General features: G+C 38.9%; 1 protein-coding gene across 3 annotated transcripts in view; it reads right to left on the minus strand.

Moving 5' to 3' along the window:
* Positions 1-21,168, minus strand: part of zmiz1a (zinc finger, MIZ-type containing 1a) — a 125,741-nt gene that overhangs the window by 93,586 nt on the left and 10,987 nt on the right. The window lies entirely within an intron of this gene.

Here is a 21,168-nt window from a genome sequence, read left to right on the forward strand (position 1 = left end):
TAACATAATTTGGTTAAGCGATGCATTGTACCACTTTTTTCTGAATCCTCTAACCATAGCATCTACACCTTTATATGGTAACACCTAATTGCTATCTACTTCTAGGCTTGATTCGATAGCCGGCGTTCCCAGTGTTACACGGTGTTCGGGCCGCACACCGATTACATCACTTTCCCACCGTCGTTTTGCCTTTTTATAGTAATAAAAATCATTTAGTTCAGTTAGAGAACGGACACTACGATTAAAACCTGAACGCGTCTGCTCAATTCAGCACGAGCCGAATGAGTCGGAATCGTAGCACAGATCAGCAGGAGTCAGATTTCATTTAGCACGAGTGAGAGTGAGGCGAGCTGACTGACAACACGATGGCGGAAGATTTGGTTTCAAAAGTTCTACGTTTAATATAAGCGAGTTTGTCATTGTACTGTTTTGTAGTTGTGTTTTTCATTAAAGCAATTGCCACTAATTCGAAAGCGAACGAGAAATGCGCATTCATAAGTGTGGGGGAACCCCCCTTCCCTCGCGCCCTGGTAATACCGGTATTGTCACACGTTGATTAACCGGTGAGAAAATTTCCTCACCGTCAGATCACTATCTACTACTACAGTTTTCTACTTCATTAATGTGCTGTGGAACAAGTCGTTTCTCTTCCTTATAGCACCCAGTATGTTTTAAGCTACTGCTCAGTCACAACATTTACATTACATTTACATTTACAGCTTTTGGCAGGCGTGCTTATCCATTGTGACTTAGATAAAGTCTCCATCAAAAAATATCCTCATGCTAGTACAAATAGGCCAAGGTCTGAGAATACTATCGAGCACAGTTACAACAACAGCACCAGCTTACAGCTAACATCCAACTGAGAACGGTCAATGAGACTGGATGAAAATATTTGACCTTCAGGAGTTCAAGCCCTAGCACTGCCAAGCTACCACTGTTGGGCCCTTGGGCAAGGCCCTTAACCCTGAATTGCTCAGTGGTATAAATTATATAAATGTAAGTCGCTCTGGATAAGAGCATCTGCCAAATGACCTAAATGTAAATGTAAATGTATCCTGGTCAGTGGATCGGGAGTCTATCCCAGGAACACTGGGTACAAGGCAGGACTACAGCCTAGATGGTCCATCATACACATGCACACATTTACATGTACGGGAAAGTTGGAGTAGCTAATCCAGCTTCCGGCCATCTTCTCTGTTACATCCGTGAATGAATGCATGGAAAGGATTAACCAATCTGTGTGGAGCTGTAGGAAATGTATTTGGATTATACATGTGTGATGATGCCCTTGAGTTTAACACACATCTTGATAAGCAGTCTATAAGCAAGTTAAAAACTGAGAATTCAATATGTGATACCTATCACATATATTTGAACTTATTTATGTCATGGTTGCACAGAATACGGCACTGGACTACAATTCCCATCAGCCACTGCATCTCACCTCACCTCAAATCACATGACTGTTTGCACCTGGTTCACATTTTGATTTAACGAGCACTAGTATTTAAGTTACTTTGTATAGCACTCTTTCAGTATGTCTCAATCAGCGCCATAGTTCAGTAGTCAGGGCACTGGGAGTCGGGAGTCATTTCAAGGGTTGTCTCAATCTCAAAATCCTGCAAGTGCACTGGAATGTTCGCTCCCTAAAAAATCCCACAATGCACTGCAAAAACCAGGGAGTATGTTCTTTTACTAGATCCATCCACCCATCCATCCATCCATCTTCTATACTGCTTATACTTTTCAGGGTCACTGGGAACCTGGAGCCTATCCCAGGGAGCATCGGGCACAAGGCGGGGTACACCCTGGACAGGGTGCCAATCCATCACAGGGCACAATCACATACACACTCCCATTCATTCACTATGGACACTTTAGACATGCCAATCAGCCTACCATGCATGTCTTTGGACTGGGGGAGGAAACCGGAGTACCCGGAGGTACTCCGCAGCACGGGGAGAACATGCAAACTCCGCACACAGAGGGCCACGGTGGGAATCGAGCCCCGGACCCTGGAGGTGTGAGGCGAACGTGCTAACCACTAAGCCACCGTGTCCCCCCTTTTACTAGATACGACATAAAATTTTCTGAAGCATCTCAGCTCGGGGGAACGAACTCTCAGCTAACTTCGTCTACAAATGTAAGTATCTTGTTATCGTTGTTGTAGCTCTCAAATGGTTACTTATGTTAGCGATTTTTAACTTTATTTGTTGTTCAGTGTGAGGTTCGTTTGAGTCTAATGACTTTTAAGAGTTGAATTATTATTTTTTTATGCTTGAAGTACCATGACAGATACACGTGAATAAGCTAAAAATTTATGACATAAAATATTTTAACACCATAAGTCTAGCATCTGTAGTGAGTAGTGTTGTTGTATGTTGTTATATCCATGCCATGCGCATGTATATTTCATGCCTGTCTAGTTTGTGTGTTTATGATACATAGTACTTCATCTTTGTTCATGTGTTGCAGTTTTAAATGAAAGACTCCACACTTGCATCCATCTCCAACCATTCCATGACCATTTATATACATCTACAGAGTTATGTCAAAGATCTGGTTTCCACTGCTGATTACTATATGATTAAATCATTAAAAAGAAATGTCTCGAGCTAGTATTACTCAAATATGATAATATCTAATATGTAAATTTCCACTTGCTTTTTTTGCATGAGCATTAGAACCTGTAATATTACGCGATCGTTTTTATTCAAATGTTTTACTAATATAAAATGCATAACCAGGTGTATGAAAATTTTCATAAGTGCATTTTTCTCAGAGCCCTACATGTTGAGGATCTCTAGAAAGAGGATCTAAGCTTTTATCATTTCAATGCAAAACAGCACTTTTAACCTATGTCGGGTTTTTTTTTCTTTTTTTTGCAAGTGGAACAATTGACAGTTTTACAGAAACACAATTATACTGAGTGAAATGAGTACATGCTTCACTCCAGGAGAGAGAAACTGTCATTGCTGCATATTTGAGTCTACTAGAAAGCAATCACTGAAATATGCAAACATTCATGAGGAAATAAATGTAGTAGAAAATTTGGTGCAGATCTGCAATTGCATTTGGATGGGGAAAGTCAAGACAGAAAAAAAACACACTGCGCATACACACACAAACACACAGCAACACTGAAAGCACTACACTATTCCACCAGCACTGAATATTAACTACAGAACAAACAGCTTAAAACCACATAAAAATCTACTAGAACACATGCTCAAGTTCACACCCCTTGCATGTGTTATTAAAGTGTGTGCAAGTGTGAAGAAAGATGTTTAACACGCACAATTAGCTCCATGCATTTATCTGGGGATGACTTTCTGAAGGTTATGAATGTACCCTTTCTCTAAAAGCCACATTTCTTTTTAATTCACAGCCATGCTGATGTTTATTCATTAATTCTTAAATCTGAGCTAAAAATGGCTGAAATGCAAGCGAGGCCAGCTTTTACTTTTACTCAAACCTGGTTGGAGCATTTCTGCTGAAGATAACTGGATTCAATGCACCACTCGTGTACTTTATGTTCACTTATTGCATTGTAAATGATGTGAATAAACCATAAGTAACGATTCCCAGCAAAGAACAAACCATTCAACAACAGTTTAATGTCAACGTGAGCTTATTTTCACTAGACAATAGTTTGTTTGTTTATTTTAAATCTCTGCCATGTTTGAACAATTCTTCCTGTTCTTCTGAAGTACCTACAGAGTCTCACTCACAGCTGGCTCAACATAACCGGTGAAGACTTGACACTTCAGTTGAGATGCCTCTATGTACTGTATAAATCAGCACCCTATAATTTCACAGTTTACCAAGTTCCTTTTAAATTTTTAATACACGAATATACCTGACTTTATTGATCTAACATGCACCTATCATGTCTTTCATTCAGATCTCTAAACTCTTCAGCTCAAGTGGTGGAGTTGCATGAGTCTGACTCCACTGAATTAGACGTCCTGGAATTGAGAAGAGCATTAAACTACAGCTTACCTCCTCATAATACACTCAGTTTAAAAAAAAAAAAAAACCCAACCAGCCTAAGTGCAGAGACATGCAGAAAAAAAATCAATGTAGCCAGCAGAGCAAACGGTTGGTAATTGCAGCTGGAAAGGGGAGTACTAAAGTGATTTGTTAAGGTGAAATAACACGGCTCCCTCCTAACAGCACTCATTGGAGACAGAAGTATGGCGGCGGAGGCCTGCCAAAAGCAGTAATTGATAATTTACATGCAAATAGAAAAAAACCACAAAATGGGGGCAATTTAGAAAACGCAGTGAGCTCTTTCAGATGCTGTGTGGCACCGGCTTCCTGCAAAATCAATTCACACTCTGAAGAAACCATTTTCTTCAGCCGGAGATAAAGTGCCTGACTATGAGCTGTCAGATACTTATCAATGGGAAATTAGCAAAGGAGTACTATTTCCCCCAAAACAAACAGGCTAAGTGTTCCACCTAGTGCCACTGTCTCTTTTTCGAATGAACTATATCATCATCTGTTACTTTCAGTGATGCGCCACTATAAATGTCAATGATAAAATGGCTGCAGCATGTTTCCCTCAGACAGGTCATTTCTCATAAAAAAAAAATACTGGAAATACGGCACAATTTGAATGCCACATTTTGAAGGAAACAATGCTGTTACTGCTTGGGAAATACTGCAGTGTGTAGTAGTACCAGTGTCTACACATAGATCCATCCACCTCCATGTCTTATCCAATGGAATCATTTTATTTCTCTTTATCAAACATCTATCACTTTTCATTGTTGAAGACAGCGGTGCAAGACAATAGAGTTCTCAAACAGATGACAAACTTTTCTGTTTACATGAACTGCAATATGCAGGAACATTCCCACTCTCAGCAGGCAGCCCACCCGCTCATCTCATCTCTCAACACAGGCTACAAACCCCAAATTTGATTCTGAAGTTTCAACCTAACCGCAAGCCATTTTCCTTTTCATCTTAGTTGAAATGTGTTTACTCTGCTCCCTAAATGTGGGTGCCAGTTAAGAGAATCTTGTTCAAACTACAGCAAAGTAGTTTCTGTTCGAACCTTTCTAGGGTTGTGACAAATACTCGATTATAATGAACTACCTGATGATGATGATGATGATAATTTAAAAAAAAAAAAAAAAAAAAAAAGGCCTCAATGAAAATTTCTCGTAATCAAACACGACACCAAATCCGCAACTGACACCAGTCTGAAAAACAAACCGAGTTAATATGTTCAAAATGAGGTTTCTACCAAAGCATTTTCATCCAAGGTTTCTGTCGCAAGGTTTTTAATGGACTACACAGTCAGATAGCAGTTTCGGAGCACAAGCTGATCTATAGAAGAGGGAAAGTACTGGATGCGATGAGGGAAAATGTTACATTGCAGATATACTTTGGAAAATATTAATCTGATTTGAACAATATTAATCGGAACTTGATTACATGGAAAAAATGTCACGTCTCATTAAACCGTTTCCGTGTACACAGACACACCTCCTTACCAACCAATCAGCTTTCTCTTGTCACACAGCACCGAAGATACACATACTGCATGTTAGTTAGCTCGTGGGACGTCCCCTCTGTGCTCCGTGATGCAAATATGCGTAAATGCAGAAGATTAAATCGCCCTTAAGAGCTACTTTAACAGTTTGTTTTAACTAGACACTTTTCTAACTCTTACTCAAGTAGATCTCTGGATGAGAACTTTTATTTGTACTTCAGTATTTCTTTCTTAGCAATGGTACTTTTACTGGAGTAACTATTTTTGATATTCTAACCACGAGTATTAGTTCTTATGAAATTATTATGAATTATAAAAATGTAAACGTTTTATAACGTTGCAAAGCCTACATTTTAATAGATGATTTTAACTTAACTTAGCTATAACAAATCAGCTATAATAAATCAAATAATTTAATAAAGATTTCATAGTTATTTTAAACTTTTTGAGATTGAGATTTTTTTTTTTATTATTTCTCTTCCTTATCTGCCTTATAGCAAGAAACAGTAATGCTACAGATACAGTACTAATATAATATCTGAAATATTTTTGTTCAGGAAAACCATGCATTACTAAACAATATTTTGTATATACATTAAAAAATAAAAACTTGTATAAACATTATTTAAAAAATTTAATTCTTGGGAATTTATTTTTAAAAAGACAGAATTTTTAATTGTTTGTGACATTTTTAAGTGACAGAATTTTTAATGTTTAAGTGAATATATTTATATGTAGGATTTATCGAGAGGGGAAAAAACAAATGTTTACAATTGTGTGTACAAGTAAGTTTTAAAGCGCTATATGATATTGATTATTAATCTAAGGAAAACAGCCAACTAATCAAGTATCAAAATAATAATGACTGCCCTAAACCTTTGAAAAGCAAGTGCCTCAGTGAAATAATGTGTTTAGCATGCAACAACGTGGAGGCGTATCGAAATTGGGCTGTTAAGAGCATGGTGTAATTTCAATCACAATATTGCACTTAAATTGCAAGGCCCTAGACATCCTGACCCTACAATTACACTCAGTTCATCCTTCTAATTGTTATTACCATCCCAGCTATGCCACGAGTCCTTCCATGCTGAAGACATTTAGGATAATCTTTGAGATGTCTCTCAAGATCAAACATTCAAAGGAAGCCCTGAAGACAACTTGTGATTTAAAGGAATGTTTGTGGAAGCATCGTATAGCAGGAGAAACTAGTTGCAGAATACAAAGGGGTTTTTTTTCTTCTTGCTGTGTTATTTGTGCTTTCTAATTGTAAAGCTACCTTGAGTGTGTAGAAAGGCGCTATAAAAATGAACATTATTATTATTATTATTATTATTATTATTATTATTATTATTATAGGTTTTAGTCTGAACATCTGTTCTTTTGGTTAAAAAAATGTAACATTGTAGCAGAACAATAAATGTTGAATGAACATGGCTGATTTTGAATGAAGGATGCCGAATTAAAAATGAAATGCCTTAATTAATTTACAGATACGCATGACAATCTGCTTAGCATTAATCAAACTGTAATACACTCCATTAGTGGACGTGTGTGGTACAATCATGAAACACATTACGCAATGTTGCATATCCAACATTGTGAAGAAATTCAACTTTATAAGAGAATGTGGATTAGGAAGAGACCTACAAAGCACCAAAATCAAGATTTAATAATACAGTGGAATCCAAAAGTCGGTAAAAATGCCTCTATTGTACATACTTTTCTAATTAATACAACAATTTTCTTTAGAAATGATATTATTGGCAATCTTATTAGAATCCTTGAAATATTTGAACCTTTACATGAATTTCAGAGTTTCTCAGTATTTGGTACGTCCCGTTTCTGCTTTAATAACAGTGTGCACTCGAGCTGCCATGGACTCCTCAAGTTTGTGCAAAACCTTAAAAACCATTTTAGATCACATCCATCAGACTGTCGTCTGAACACATGCTTCAGTGGAAGGGATAAGACTCAAAGAAAATCTAAACTTTTGTACAAAGGCGTTAACACAGTCAGTATCACACATTTGCTCGAGTTTAAATAATGACCTAGAAATTGTGCAGAATCGTGAATATTCAATATATTAAACATTTCCTTGTTTTGTTTTAAATTGTTCAGAATTCTCAGACTTTTTCACCTCACTGTTTTATAGCATGTTCTTTTAACTCAGATGTAATCACAAGCTGTGATCTAAGTGACTGTAATAAAGTGCCACAACAGAGAACTGCCACAGGGCCACATGACACAACTATTAGTTGGTTTTGTGTTGAAAAGTGGATTGTGTCGTTCTTTCGTGTGATATTTCTACTTGTTTTCATGAATAAAAGAAACACCTTTTTTTTATATTGCGATCAGCGATTCCAACTGAAATTCAGTTCGAGGAGTTATTTCTGTGTGGTTAACTGTGTCTAATGGGTTTTTTTTATTACCCTATCAAAACTATCCCTAGGACCCATCTACATCATCATTCCTTCCCAGAAGGACACTTTTCGAAGGATCACATGCTTTATGTAGCAGCTGAATTATCTGTCAGGGAGCTGAGTTCCTGAGATTTGAGCACCGATATGAAAACAAACATGACAAATTCATAAAATTATGACTCCATTTTCTCTCCGCCGTTCTCTCAGTTCCATTTATCCCCTTCACACTGACTGGCTGTTTACAACAGCGGTAATTAACAGACCCTTCTCTACCGGAGGATGCGCCAAGCAGTAAAGGTAAATTATGCAGAGTTTTGCTATGCTAATCCAGGTAATTTGCTTCATGCTGAGCAAACTTCCCCAGTCTTGATTAACGATTCATTTTACTGCATTAGTCATCCGGTCATAATATGACATACTGCAACACGCACACCTCACAGAGCTTGTAAGAGAAGCTGATTTGGTTGCAGATTGTTAAGGCTGTCTGTAAATAAGACATGAAACACTGGCCAATCAGAAGGCCATCGTTCAAGTTTGAAAATCTGAGAAATGAATAAATGTCTGTTGGCAGATGAGACCAGACCTAGCATGTGACTGTATGATAAACAAAGACTCCATTCTCAACCTCAACAATGTCCCACTGAACGTTGGTTCATACAGCCCTGGTTATGCATAACACTTTAGGCACATGTCAGAGGTCTTATCGAGGACAGGATGACTGATGGCCATAGCAAGAGCTCCTTATTACATGAACTAAGACCATAAAGACCTAAAGAGCACTGAGCTGTTATATGAAGTGTGGGCTGAGCAATAGATATTGCCGTACTCACTCTTCATAACCCCACAAGAGACAAAACAAACCCTTTTAGAAGAAAAAAAAACAACACCACCACATTTTCTTAGTAAATCAGCTTCCTACTATATTCTCCATGAGCACTGATGACAGTTTGCTTGTAGCAGGACTGTGCTGTCTGGAGAATCCTGCTGCATGATGCATTCATTTATACGCCTGTCACAGAGGGCGGTGGAAATATCTCATTTTTCCCCCTCAACCAATACCTCATCAGTCAATGGTAACAAAAGGTCAGAAACATTAGAGTGGTCCCACTTGGCACGTTTAAACCAACTACTTCTTGTCTGAGGTGAACTACAGCATAGCCCCAAATGGTAAATACAATTCCGTGCATAAAAAATAGACTACCGAAACACTCTGATTTGTAGTGTTTAAAATAATCATTGAGGGATTACAATAATAGCTTTCACCACCAAAGCCTGCGAAGTGTCACTTTCTGTTGATTGTAAACTATGTCCACAAATGAGATGAGCGGAATGATAGTTGCTGTTTTGGAGGTTGCTAAATGGGGCTGAATGCCGGAGAGACAGAGATAAAGAAAGAGAAATAAGGAGTATGAGAAAGCAAGGGCGAGCTCGACAGCTGAGTAGACACTGATTATGGTGATGATGCAAGTCCAGACCTCAGGCCGAGCCACAGTGAGTCACAGAGGCGAGCGAGCTGTTTGGATCGCACAACAGAGTCTATTATTACATCTTACATGTGACAACTCCCAGCTCGCCACACGGCCACGGCCCACACCAAAACAGCAGCAGGGCTCTGCCACACAAACATGCTATCAATGTGAACAACTTAAAGTTAATAGATAAATATAGGTCCATATATGTGCTATGAATTACTTGGATAAGATTCAATCAAATGCATTACTGTGCATTATAATCTGTGGCCTTTCGTTTAATGTCATAGAGCTGAAATGGCCACTTGACCGAAATAAAAAAAGAGCCATTTTCAAAATGCAAAAACTCTTGTACTGGCGACATCCAGTCAGAGGTAAAACTGCTTAACTTCACTGAGGTTAGCCTGAATCTGGCTCACTATACACATACACACTTTACAAATTCTGCGTGAATGAAGGTGGTAGGGCGAGTGCAGGGCAGGGCGGCTCAGGCTGGATCTGAGAAATGAATGCGGCAAACGGGCGGCACTTCAGGGCCGCTCTCCACAACTAAAGACCAACAAGATCAATTACCAACAGTGAGCGGCACCTTAATGAGAGAGGTTTCCATTACTTCCATAAAAGGCCTAAGCGAGGCCCGCTGATGAAGCGGCCCTGTAATAGCCTTCCTCCCTCTCCCTCCCTAATGACACTGCAAGTGGATTACGCGGCCAATCCCAGCATCCGCTGTGTTTATCATTTATGTAAATGACATAAGGAGCGGTGACATGACACGGCAATGAGGCTCCAGAGCACCCACTGAGGGAAAAGGTGGAGGAGATGGCACAGGGGGTTGGGAAAACAGCAATATATATATACACAGGGAAACGGCTTTTAACAGTGTATTACATTTTTAAAATTAGGTTCAACCGTGACCATGTATATGTTCAGGAACAAAAATGTATTAGCAAGTATATAAGTGTATACTGTGTTTGTGTGTGTGTGTGTGTGTGTGTGCACAAGATTTTATTTTAAATATAAGGACACTAAAAGCCTTCTTGCTCTGCACCAGCCGAGCTATTCTAATATGCAACACCTGACAGAAAAGGATAAAAAATGCATCAGCAGAAATATACACAAGTGGCAGTAATCCTCTGCCCCCAATGTTCAGGCTGCGCAATAAGCAAACTGAGCTTATCAGTTCCAACCACCGCTCCTTTTAATAGTCACCGTGATGGCAGTCATTTCAGGCAGGTTTCAGTTCCTGCTTTTAAAGAGCCCTAGTGCATGCCTGCATGTGTACACAGTATGCATACATGTCGATGTGTGTATAACTTTTCTGCTCTTTGAGCTGTGCACAGGTGAAGACTGAGTCAAAAGCTGTCTGGACTGACTCATTATCTGGGCGTAAACAGCTGAAGTGAGCATGCAGCACATTAATGCTTTACCCCCTGCTCACTCCTACCAGCTTTTAAATTACAGTTTTGCAGCAGCTCGATTTTTGAGGCTGTTTATCATGTAAAGCACAGTGCACTCTGTCTCCAACACCAGCTCCTGATGCAGTGGGGAAAAAAAGACCTGTGGTATGACTTTAAAAGCTAATAAACTTCGCCACCGTCCATTGCGGCTCCCCGAACGCTGTAGAGCACTCGTGCTAAAACTCGGTGATGCGCCAGATCTCAAGTGACAAGGACAAACAGTAAATTCCCGGCGGATCACAACTAAGGCAATTTAGATAAGTGTCAAAACAGCCCAGCACATGCTGCAAGTTTCGGGTGACAACTTCCTATAATACCGAGGGGTGAGTTTACATTACAAATCAAGCAGTTCACACATTTTTTTTTATTTCTACAACAACACAAAGACACAGCACTACACAGAGGAAAGGTCTGGCCAATCTAAACACAAGCCGAACTGATTTTCACATAAGGAAGTCTGGTGATTATCTCACTAGTACGTCGACTGTGTTCGGAAAGGTCAGCCGACACTATTTCAAGTTCTGTTTCATGAATCACACTTGAGTGCAATTCTTATCATTAAAATTAATCTCCATCTGTAAATCTAACGGATGGCATGCGGATGTGGATGTTACCAAAGGCTTGAGAGAGGAAGCGAATTATATAAATATTAGCTGTTGACACAAGAGCGTGACCATATTTCAGCAAAGTGACAAGGCGAGCTGATCACAGGCGCGTGATAATAAAGTCAGTGACGGCCACTAACGTCAAGCGATGTAAATGATCTCAGTCGTCCTTGCTGCCAACAACTGTAGCTCTCTCTCTCTCTTCTGTTACAAACAAGCATCCAAAAAAATCCCAGATCTCAATAACACTAGGCCGATTTGCATACTTTCATGAAAGGTGTTAATTAAGAAACCCATGTAGATACTAATAATGACAGATCAACTCTATCACCTAGAGCAGGGGTTCTCACACATTTGTAGCAGCCAAGGACCCCCTTTAACTATCAAACAAATTCCACTGACTACCTCTGCACACACAGTGCCCTCCACTAATATCAGCACCCTTGGTAAATATGACCAAAGGAGGCTATGAAAAATGATCTTTCTTGTTTAACTTTTTGATCTTTTGTGCAAAAAATTCACAAAAATTCTCTGCTCTCATGGATATCATTTGTTTTGAACAAAAGATCAAAAGGTTAAACAATAAAGACAATTATTCACAGCCTCCTTTGCTCATATTTACCCAGGGTGCCAATATTAATGAAGGGCACTGTACTTATCAACAAAATACAACTATTCACATATTAAGCTTATTATTTAAACGTGTACAGTAATGGCTGTTTATCAGTCCCTCCAGGATTTTGCGATTATGCGTTCGCAGAAATTAACGCAAAATCACGCAAACTCCGCAATATTCTGAGGAGCTTGCATGTTTGTTTGTTTTTTTAATTAGCACAGATTTGGGCTAAGATGCATCATGTGATGTCATCACTACACAAATTGAGCGAAAGCCCTCTTAGATTCGTGTGTGTCGAACATGAGTATCGCTAAAAGGTCTCATTTACCAACAAACATCACTGTGAAAGACTGGCGCAAAACAATTTTGTGTCATCTCGCCAATTCAAATAGCACCAAAAAAAACCAAAGTCTTTTTAAAGCCGAAGAAAAATCTAGTATTTTTGACCGCAACAATCACCAAAAAAAAAACTCTGCGAAATACTGTACAGACTGATTTATTATTGTCATGCGGTTTTTTGTTGAAATTTCCACCAGCACAACATATTAGGCCCAAGTTGACATTATTTTAGTGCTACTTGTTTTGAGTTATTGAAGTCTGGATTAACACTCAAATAATAAATTAAGCTCAACTGATTAAGCTCAATAATAAATAGAAGTGCTTTAATAATGGTGGGTTGTGATTTCCTCTACGTAAAAAAAAAAAATCATGGATACGCTGAATATGCTTTTACTGACCCCATTTTAAGAACCACAGACCTATAGACATCCATATAGGTTTTTGTAGAAATGCTCACAATCAAATATATCATCCTTGTGCGATTAGTGGGTGCTATATGCTTAAATGGAGTGTGCGAGTGTGGTGGAATGCACACACACCAATGCTTAATCAGGTCTACAGCAAGGAAAAGGAGGGGGTTATCCTCAACTCGCTCTCTTTTGCGCCTGCACATTCTGCACATCCCTCAGGCGCTCCCAGAGCCAGCATGAACTCTCTGTCCATGCTACAGCCTCTCTGTCTCACTGTGGATGAGTCTGAAAGACACACGCGCATGAAATACGCAAACATCCCAGCAGCCTGACATGAAATTCCAGCTTGTTAGTATACACCAGCCAGCCACGGCCTTCACAGTGACTTAATATGCCTCACACAGACACACACACACACACACACATACTTACACACACACTTACACACACACACGTCTCACTCTGCCATTTCAGGCTAAAGGCCAGGAAGACATTACTGTGCTCTTCAGTGGAATGTTCTAGAGTCTGCCCCAAGGCCACTGAGGACATTATCATGAGAACTCAGAGGAAAGGCCATTGTGTTTACAACAGGCAACTTCCTCTCTCTGATCCCTTTGTGTGTCCACGTTAATGCAAATAGATGGGACTTGACGCGGACCTGCTATTGGCCTAGAGGAAAGGGGATCCCAAGTGCAAAAAAAAAGACGTCCTTGCTAATAATATGCGTGTTTAGAAATGTAGACTGTAGTCCCAAAAAAGTGTTGAACAGAGTTTATAGTAATTAGTGAGCAAAAGACTGTTTTTATTTGACAAGTTAAGAGCTCTCTTCAACTTGCCTGCTCCTGGTGACTACTCATAGAGACAAGACAAAACAAACACAAATATCAGCACGGAGCTACGCACACACGTCTCCAGCTCCTCGTGAGTTAAAGGTCAAACTGTCAGTGTACTGCCAGAGGTAAAAGCAAGCACACCGAACTGATGATTATGGCTCTGAGTAAATTATGTGAAAGTTGGGAGTGCTTAGCGACGTGGTGCAACATGACGAGGTTAAAAGGACACATTTCATGTCGCATTCCTTCGAGACTCAAAATGTTCAGCTGAGGTTAATTACAAAATCTAGCCGTAACTGCAACAATGTATTCATGGAGAATTACTCTAGGCCTTAGTGTAGAAGGGTTCTTCCTGTTTTAATCAAAACTCGCTCTCTCTCTCTTTCTCTCTCTCTCTCACATACACACACACACACACACTTCAAGCACAAAACATTGCTGAGGAGAAAATGAATTATATATATATATATATATATATGTGTATATATATATAATTATATATATATATATATATATATATACACAAACCACTAATTCCTTTGACAGGTACTATCAATTTGAGATTTCAAACTGGTGACTGATATTTCATGGGCCACCAAAAGTGCTTTGAATTATTGATAACGTAGGAGCAGGAAGATTTTAAGCAGCTCTGCTCCTTTTATCAATCATTCATGCGGTTTCCATCGAAAACACTTCACTCCCTCAAGTATCAGATCTCACTTGAAGGTGGAGGGCTTACACTTGGATCTCACTTAATTTGAAGGGCTACTCACCAGGAAATAACGCTCCCCTGGAAATTAGGAAATATTATCTCAATCAAACAAAATGCATGATAAATTTAGAAACAGCCCTGGTTTAGGTCACTTGACTAGTACTTTTATTGTTTTTCTCATATAAATATCTGTAAAGTCAACAAATATCTCTTCTTGCAGATCGAAGAACTGATCAGGAAATGAAGAACCAACATTCGATATCAACCAAATTCATCTAACTAACAATTTAGTTCTTAGAATAAAATTATTTTCAAGCTTTCATGCTTGTAAAGTGTGAGATGTTTACTATTACACTCCAAATCACTGAGGATTTTTCTTTATTTCCTTTTATTTATTTTTTTGGCTGAGGAATGAGTTTCCAAAATGAATGCTTCCAAAATAACAGGTCATGGTTTCGGCAGACAACAATTGTAATCACACTGCATGGTCTGTCTCACTCCTACTCGCTATAATGCAACACAAGGGCTCAGTGCAACGTCCTAAGGTGCCTTTTGCCCAATTAGGGTCCACATGTGAGTGCTTCCTACACCAGCATCAAACATCAAAAGCCAGAAACCCAGGGACATTGAAAACCAAGCTTTCACCATCTGAGCAAGTCAGAGAACCTCAGGAGACACAGAAACCTAAATTAATGTTGGTGAACAAAAGAGAGAATGTGTCTTTATGTCTATATTTCAGAATCATGGTCATGTCTGTACTTTCAAGGATTTTCAGGAAATTATTAAACACGGATTTTAATCAAACGTTAATCAACTGTTCAAATTTAAACAATCAAATCAAATGTTAAAAGAATAAGTACAATAATCAGTTCTCATTACACCTTCCCTCTGCATGGCACACGGATACAGCTAGTAGTCAGTGGAACTTTTCATATGCTTCTACAGGCTGGGTTATTGACTCTCCCAACAACTTAGCATTATGTTCTCTTCCAGCTTTCAACACAACTAAATTATATCATCGTGAGCTGGACAACAGCAATTACCAGCCTCGGGTATGTGGGACATATATTTGAAAAAAATGTATGGACAGTGGACAGTTTGCATTGAGGACCTCTAACTTAATGCAGGAATAACACAGAAATCATGTATTACAAAAAAAATTTAAAAATTTTTAAAGCTACAGCAAAAACCCCTCAGAAAAGTTTTAATAGCAAATTGGAACACTGGGAATCCCTTCAGATATGTCAGAGAGACCCTGTATCTTGGTCCTCTCTGAGCAAGCGTTCCCTCTTTCCTACCATTGATTTGGCCTGCAGTTTGAAATGACATCTAAACCTATTTTTTATTGCCTCTTATTTGTTCCTTCCCACCACCAAATGACCTTTCATTCAGGATAATGGGCAAGTGCACTTTTGTACAGCTTCAGTGTCAACTTTGTTGAGATCCTATCAGCACATACCTAACATTTCGCAGTCCACCGAGGCCTATGAGGGAAGAGATTCGGTAACATTTTCAAGCCGTGTGATTTAAAGGTCAGCTTGGTTAATAAAGCAATCATATCTGAAATGCATGGAAGAAATATGCTGAGAATGATCAAACATAACACATCTGTTTATGAAGTGTTCATGGCTATGAATTTTAAAATGCATCCTTCTGGCAGAGCGCTGTTCTCTCATTACACAAACCAGTTAGAGTCTCCGACTCAACATCCACAGCTCGTACGCTTTCAGTGGACAAGATTAGCTCTGGAGGTCTGTGACTTATTAATCATAGGTTAGGACAACATACATCGTTCACTGAGAATGTATTAAGTAAATGAGAAAATCTGGGTTAGAAGCATTTATATTTGGCAGTTTGTTTACTTCAATTTATTGCACATTGTCTAGACGAAACAGGTCAAAGCAACGTCTTTATAAAATGTAGCTTCAGGAAGCAAAATCAGCAATGATAGACTACTACTAATTATCATCCAAAATGTTTTTGACAGCAATCCCTATGCCAGTAATCTCAGTCTTGGCGCTCTGCCAGTCATGCTTATTTATTTGATTTCCGTCACAGTCAAATGCAGGGTATAATGGAGGTAGCAGTCGCTGTGGCATCAAGAGGAAAACAAGCAACCGTTCCTTTTCCAACCTTTTCCTTTAGCAATCTTGCTTATCTTGTGCACTATACAGTCATTTCATTTCAATCACTGAGAACAAACCACGCAATCATACCAATTACAAAGAACAGTCTAAAATGTTATTTCAAGTTTCTATAGAAGGAAACCACAAGATTTTATCTTTACTATAAATTGACTAAAAGTCAATTATACCATGTAAAGTAGCATTATTACAGACAATTTTATATGGAAAAGTTTCCAAATAAATAAATACATCAGCTGCGCTCAGTGGTGATCCAACACATCACCAGCATGTGAGCGAGATTCCTCGGGCTCGTGCATTATGCAGCAGACATGAACTTCTACATTTTAGCTACCTAGCAAAATGCTTAAGCAAACATACAATATTGATCTTGCCGCTCCTCTTTTCTGAACACTGTCTATAATTATTTCATAATCCATCCAGACCTGGCTCGTTTGCCAAACAAGTGTCATGATTTAATTGGTTATCAGATAAGGCAAAGGCTGCACCTGTGAATGACAGGCCTAAGTGTAATCTGTCTGCACTGCTTCTTGCTTTTCAATGCTTCATAAGAATCTAAACAAACAGTGAAATAATTCACTGAAGTGGCCGTCATCGAATCTCCCGCTACATTGGCCACGTCGGGACGCAGCAGTCTAGCACGTTCAGATTTTATAATGTCTTTAATAGAGCGCTTTTAATATTAATCACCTGTTAAGTCTTAAAAGCAAATGAGGTAGAAATGTGCTGAAAATACATACTGTAAATGCTGTCAAAACAACATAAAAATGAAAGGTGTCCTTTCTGCCAGCTGTGTAGGATAAATTCTGAAATATATTCGAGAAGTCAAAAAGAGATTTACATATCACTTGTAATGTAGTTGAGAATGTATCTTCAGAAGAAACACTGTGGCAGCGCCAAAACCAATAGTCCTGAATTGAGGTTTCAACTTGGCTCACATCAAGCAGCACTTCTGTCCTCTTCTGAGAAAGTCCTTTCCCCTTCTTTAGACTGCAAGGTCTCCACTGCACAATGAACTAGGAAGCATGACACCTCCATAATTAGAAACGGCACAGCATACACTATATACCCTATTTCCTCTTTCTAATGAAGCAAAAGCCACAGCAGCCAATTCAGAGTAACACCTATGTAACGTATGAAATACGAATAGGTGTTTGAATGTGTGTGTGTGTGTGTGTGTGTGTGTGTGTGTGTGTGTGTGAGTGGTTGTGCCCTGTAATGGGTTTGCACCCCGTTCAGGGTGTCCCCTGCCTTATGCACCGAGTTCCCTGGGATAGGCTCCAGTCTCCCCTGCGACCCTGTGCAGGATAAGCGGTATGACAAATGGATGAATGGACTTTATCATTACAGATTAAATGTCCTTGTTTTTATCCACTTAAACCATTCATGCACAGTGTAAAACAAAATCAATGTTTTTTTTTAATGTTTATCATGGCTGGGGCTTTGAGCAGTCATTATCAGTGCGTTATTAGTAAGACTGTGTACTTAAGAGACAGTATAATAAATACTGTCTCAGGAGAGATCTAGTCGCATCTGTGACTTTCAAAACATAAGGAGATTTAGATTCAGCTTGTTATCTCTTCCCACTTTGTAACCAAAACAGCACACATGAATTAAATGGCGTGCAACTGTACATAAAATGGAACGGCGTGTGCTACAGAGGAAACGCACGACCCATCAAATCATGATCAGTTTCAATACTGACAAATCTACAGGCAGCAATACGTGAAATAATCAATGATTCGGTTCCAAAACTAAAACCAAAACAGTTTAATCTCACAGTGTCCACTGCTGTGAGTGTCAGCGAACATCAACATGGGGTGATAAATGTCTGGTGCAGTCCATGATGCCAGACATCGAGTGGCACAGGAAAGTAGAGAGAGGAGCTCACAGATGTTTATCAGACAACAAACAAGGCTGATCTTCAGGTCGTGATGCGCTTTGTCATGTTTCTGACAGCCAAGAACCAGTCTGGTGAGTAAAATCACACTCTTGACAGTTAGCCCAAAGCAGGAACAAATTACCTGTGTGTTATTTCAAGTTCAAATGAATGAGTATCTAATGATTTATCTAACTGCTGCATCATTATAGAGAAAACTGATGAGATTTGATGTCATTTCATGATTAGTCCCATTGCATCCAAGTAAAAATGTATTACAATTAGTAGATGCATAAAGTGATGTAACAGTCATTGAAAATATGGCAAAACAAAAAGTAAACAAAGCACCGCTAATTGCTGGTACTGCCAGAAATGTTAACACTAATAATATCTTTACCAAAGGCGAAAAAGTACAAGCAAACAAAAATATAATTGCTCAGAAAAGAACAACTCACCCCCCCTCCCGCTTTAAATGAAATAAAAAGGCTTTTAGCCATCGTAATGATTTACAAAGTGACGAGTCAAACAGATTTACGGCGACAGCCTGAAAGGAACCCAACACAAATACAATTACTGCTCACGTGACTGCTGCTCCAACCCCCCTACACACACAGAGCAAAATAATAGGAGCCACACTACACATACAAGCTGTAAGCTTCTCCACTTCCTTAAAGAAAAGTCAAAAAATTATTATTTTTTAAAATATAAAAACCAGATACAGGGACTGCTACTTGTTGGAGTTTATTTTAGTGACACACCCTCACAGCAGTGCTGAGTAAATTTGGAAGGTTTTAAAGAAATCCAGTCACTCTCATTGCTCAATATTTGTTGAGCTGATGGAGCATGGCCAGAAGGCAGTCACGTGTGCTAATTCTTTAGACACCAGCTGCAGCTAACAACACAGGCTACGCCGCCTCATTAAAAGGGTCAATACACAACAAAACAGTTATTCCTTTACCTAAATAAAACGTTTTTATTTTGATATAGAGACAAACAGAATAACTGACCTTGATGGATAAAAACTGCATCTACTGATTTGTTGTTCATTTGTTGGGGATTTTTCTTAAGCTACAAACAGATTTCGAAAGCAAGAACATCAAAGGGGGAACGTCAAAAATCAATAACTGGACGAAATGCAACAAGGATTAAAATAATAATATACCTTTTGTCTTTCAGACTATATTTTTGTGTGGACTGTTTAGTTTTTGGTTTTTTTGTTTTTTTTAAAAGGCTGCTTATCTAGTGCAGGCAGCCTAATTTGTTGCTAATCGATAATAATAAAATAATATAATTATTGTACATTATTTTAAAAAATGAATCTGTAAAGAAATTAGCTTTATTGGTGATTGGAAAACCCCATTAGAATAGGCTTAAATAAATAACCATACATGTTGCTTCTCTCTTTGTCAGCAGCTTTCACGCTAATTAAGGGCGAAGTAGACTCATGTACTGCGGCCCCCATGAACATCTATTCCACCAGCTTTAGTTATCCCACTTCAACACTAATAAACAAGCGGGCTTGCCTGCTGGGGTAGTCAATGGCAGTGTTGTGACGCAGGCTCATGGTTCACCCCCTTCCTTGAAAGCAAACCTACAAAAATGTGTGCGTGGGTGTTGGCAGCTATATGGGTGGGAATTCTCAACCGGCAGAAGCCCTGAGGGCAAGCCAGATTGAGTTTCCCATTCCGGCGTTCCAAAGTCAAAAGAATTCCAGTGAAAATCAGAAAGACAACCATGCACCCAAAGGCTCATAAGCCAGTACAGAGCTCGACTAAGCGAAATAGCTTCAATAAGATTCAATTACATCAAATTGATGCCCAAGATGCTCTGAAAAAGGCATTTTGCTTCGCCATAATCAGGACTGGAGTGAGCATAAAGAGGATCTGACTGTTATTCCTGATCAGGCTGTTTCTCATCCGTCGGCCACAGTATAAATTCGAGCTGGCATGTGCCACTTGTCCCTGGTGACCATTTACTACAGATACAAAATCAGTACACGCACCTAACACACATACACACACACATGCCATGCCATCGGCTCACTCACACCAACACAACTGGCAAAGCTTCTCGATTCAGCCTTGATTTGAGAGCGAAAGCCTGAATAAATGCATCCACACACTTTCCAAAGCTCACTGAGGAATACAACAGCATGGGGTTGAAACACCAATAGTAGTAACCATTCTTGCAAATATAATAGCAAAGAGAATGTTTATACTATAAAGATCATTATCTAAATGTTTCGAGTTTATTAAAAAGAACGCTTAAAACAAATACTTTTTGAGTCACAACACATTATTTTTAACCCACAGCAAGGGTAATTACAACACTTCTGCTTACTATAACTGTTTGAAACTTTTTCAAACATTAATGTCCTGAAATACACTCATGCACTTACAAGGTGCTGGTACATAGAGTCAGCAAAACTTTTTAAGACATTTAAATGCCAAACTATTACACAATCACCACAAGGATATCACAATAGACAATGATTACATGAAAGGACATGTTTTTATTACATGAACCTGCGTGTTCTGAACATGTACATGCGCCGAAGGAGCTTTGTTAGCATTAGTATTAGTATTGCAGCTCCTATTTAATTACAAAGGACAATAAAATGGTTTGTTTCCTTCTTTGAACACTGATTCATAGTTGCAATATTCAATGTTATCAGCCATCTTCAAAGCTTTATCCACTGCTAAAATTTTATTTTAATGGCTGCCATGAAAGTACTTGATTAGCCTCTTTATGATTCTTGGTTCCAGGCGAGTAGCGTTT

This window comes from Ictalurus furcatus, chromosome 3 (assembly GCF_023375685.1).
Source record: "Ictalurus furcatus strain D&B chromosome 3, Billie_1.0, whole genome shotgun sequence".
Lineage (NCBI taxonomy): Eukaryota > Metazoa > Chordata > Actinopteri > Siluriformes > Ictaluridae > Ictalurus > Ictalurus furcatus.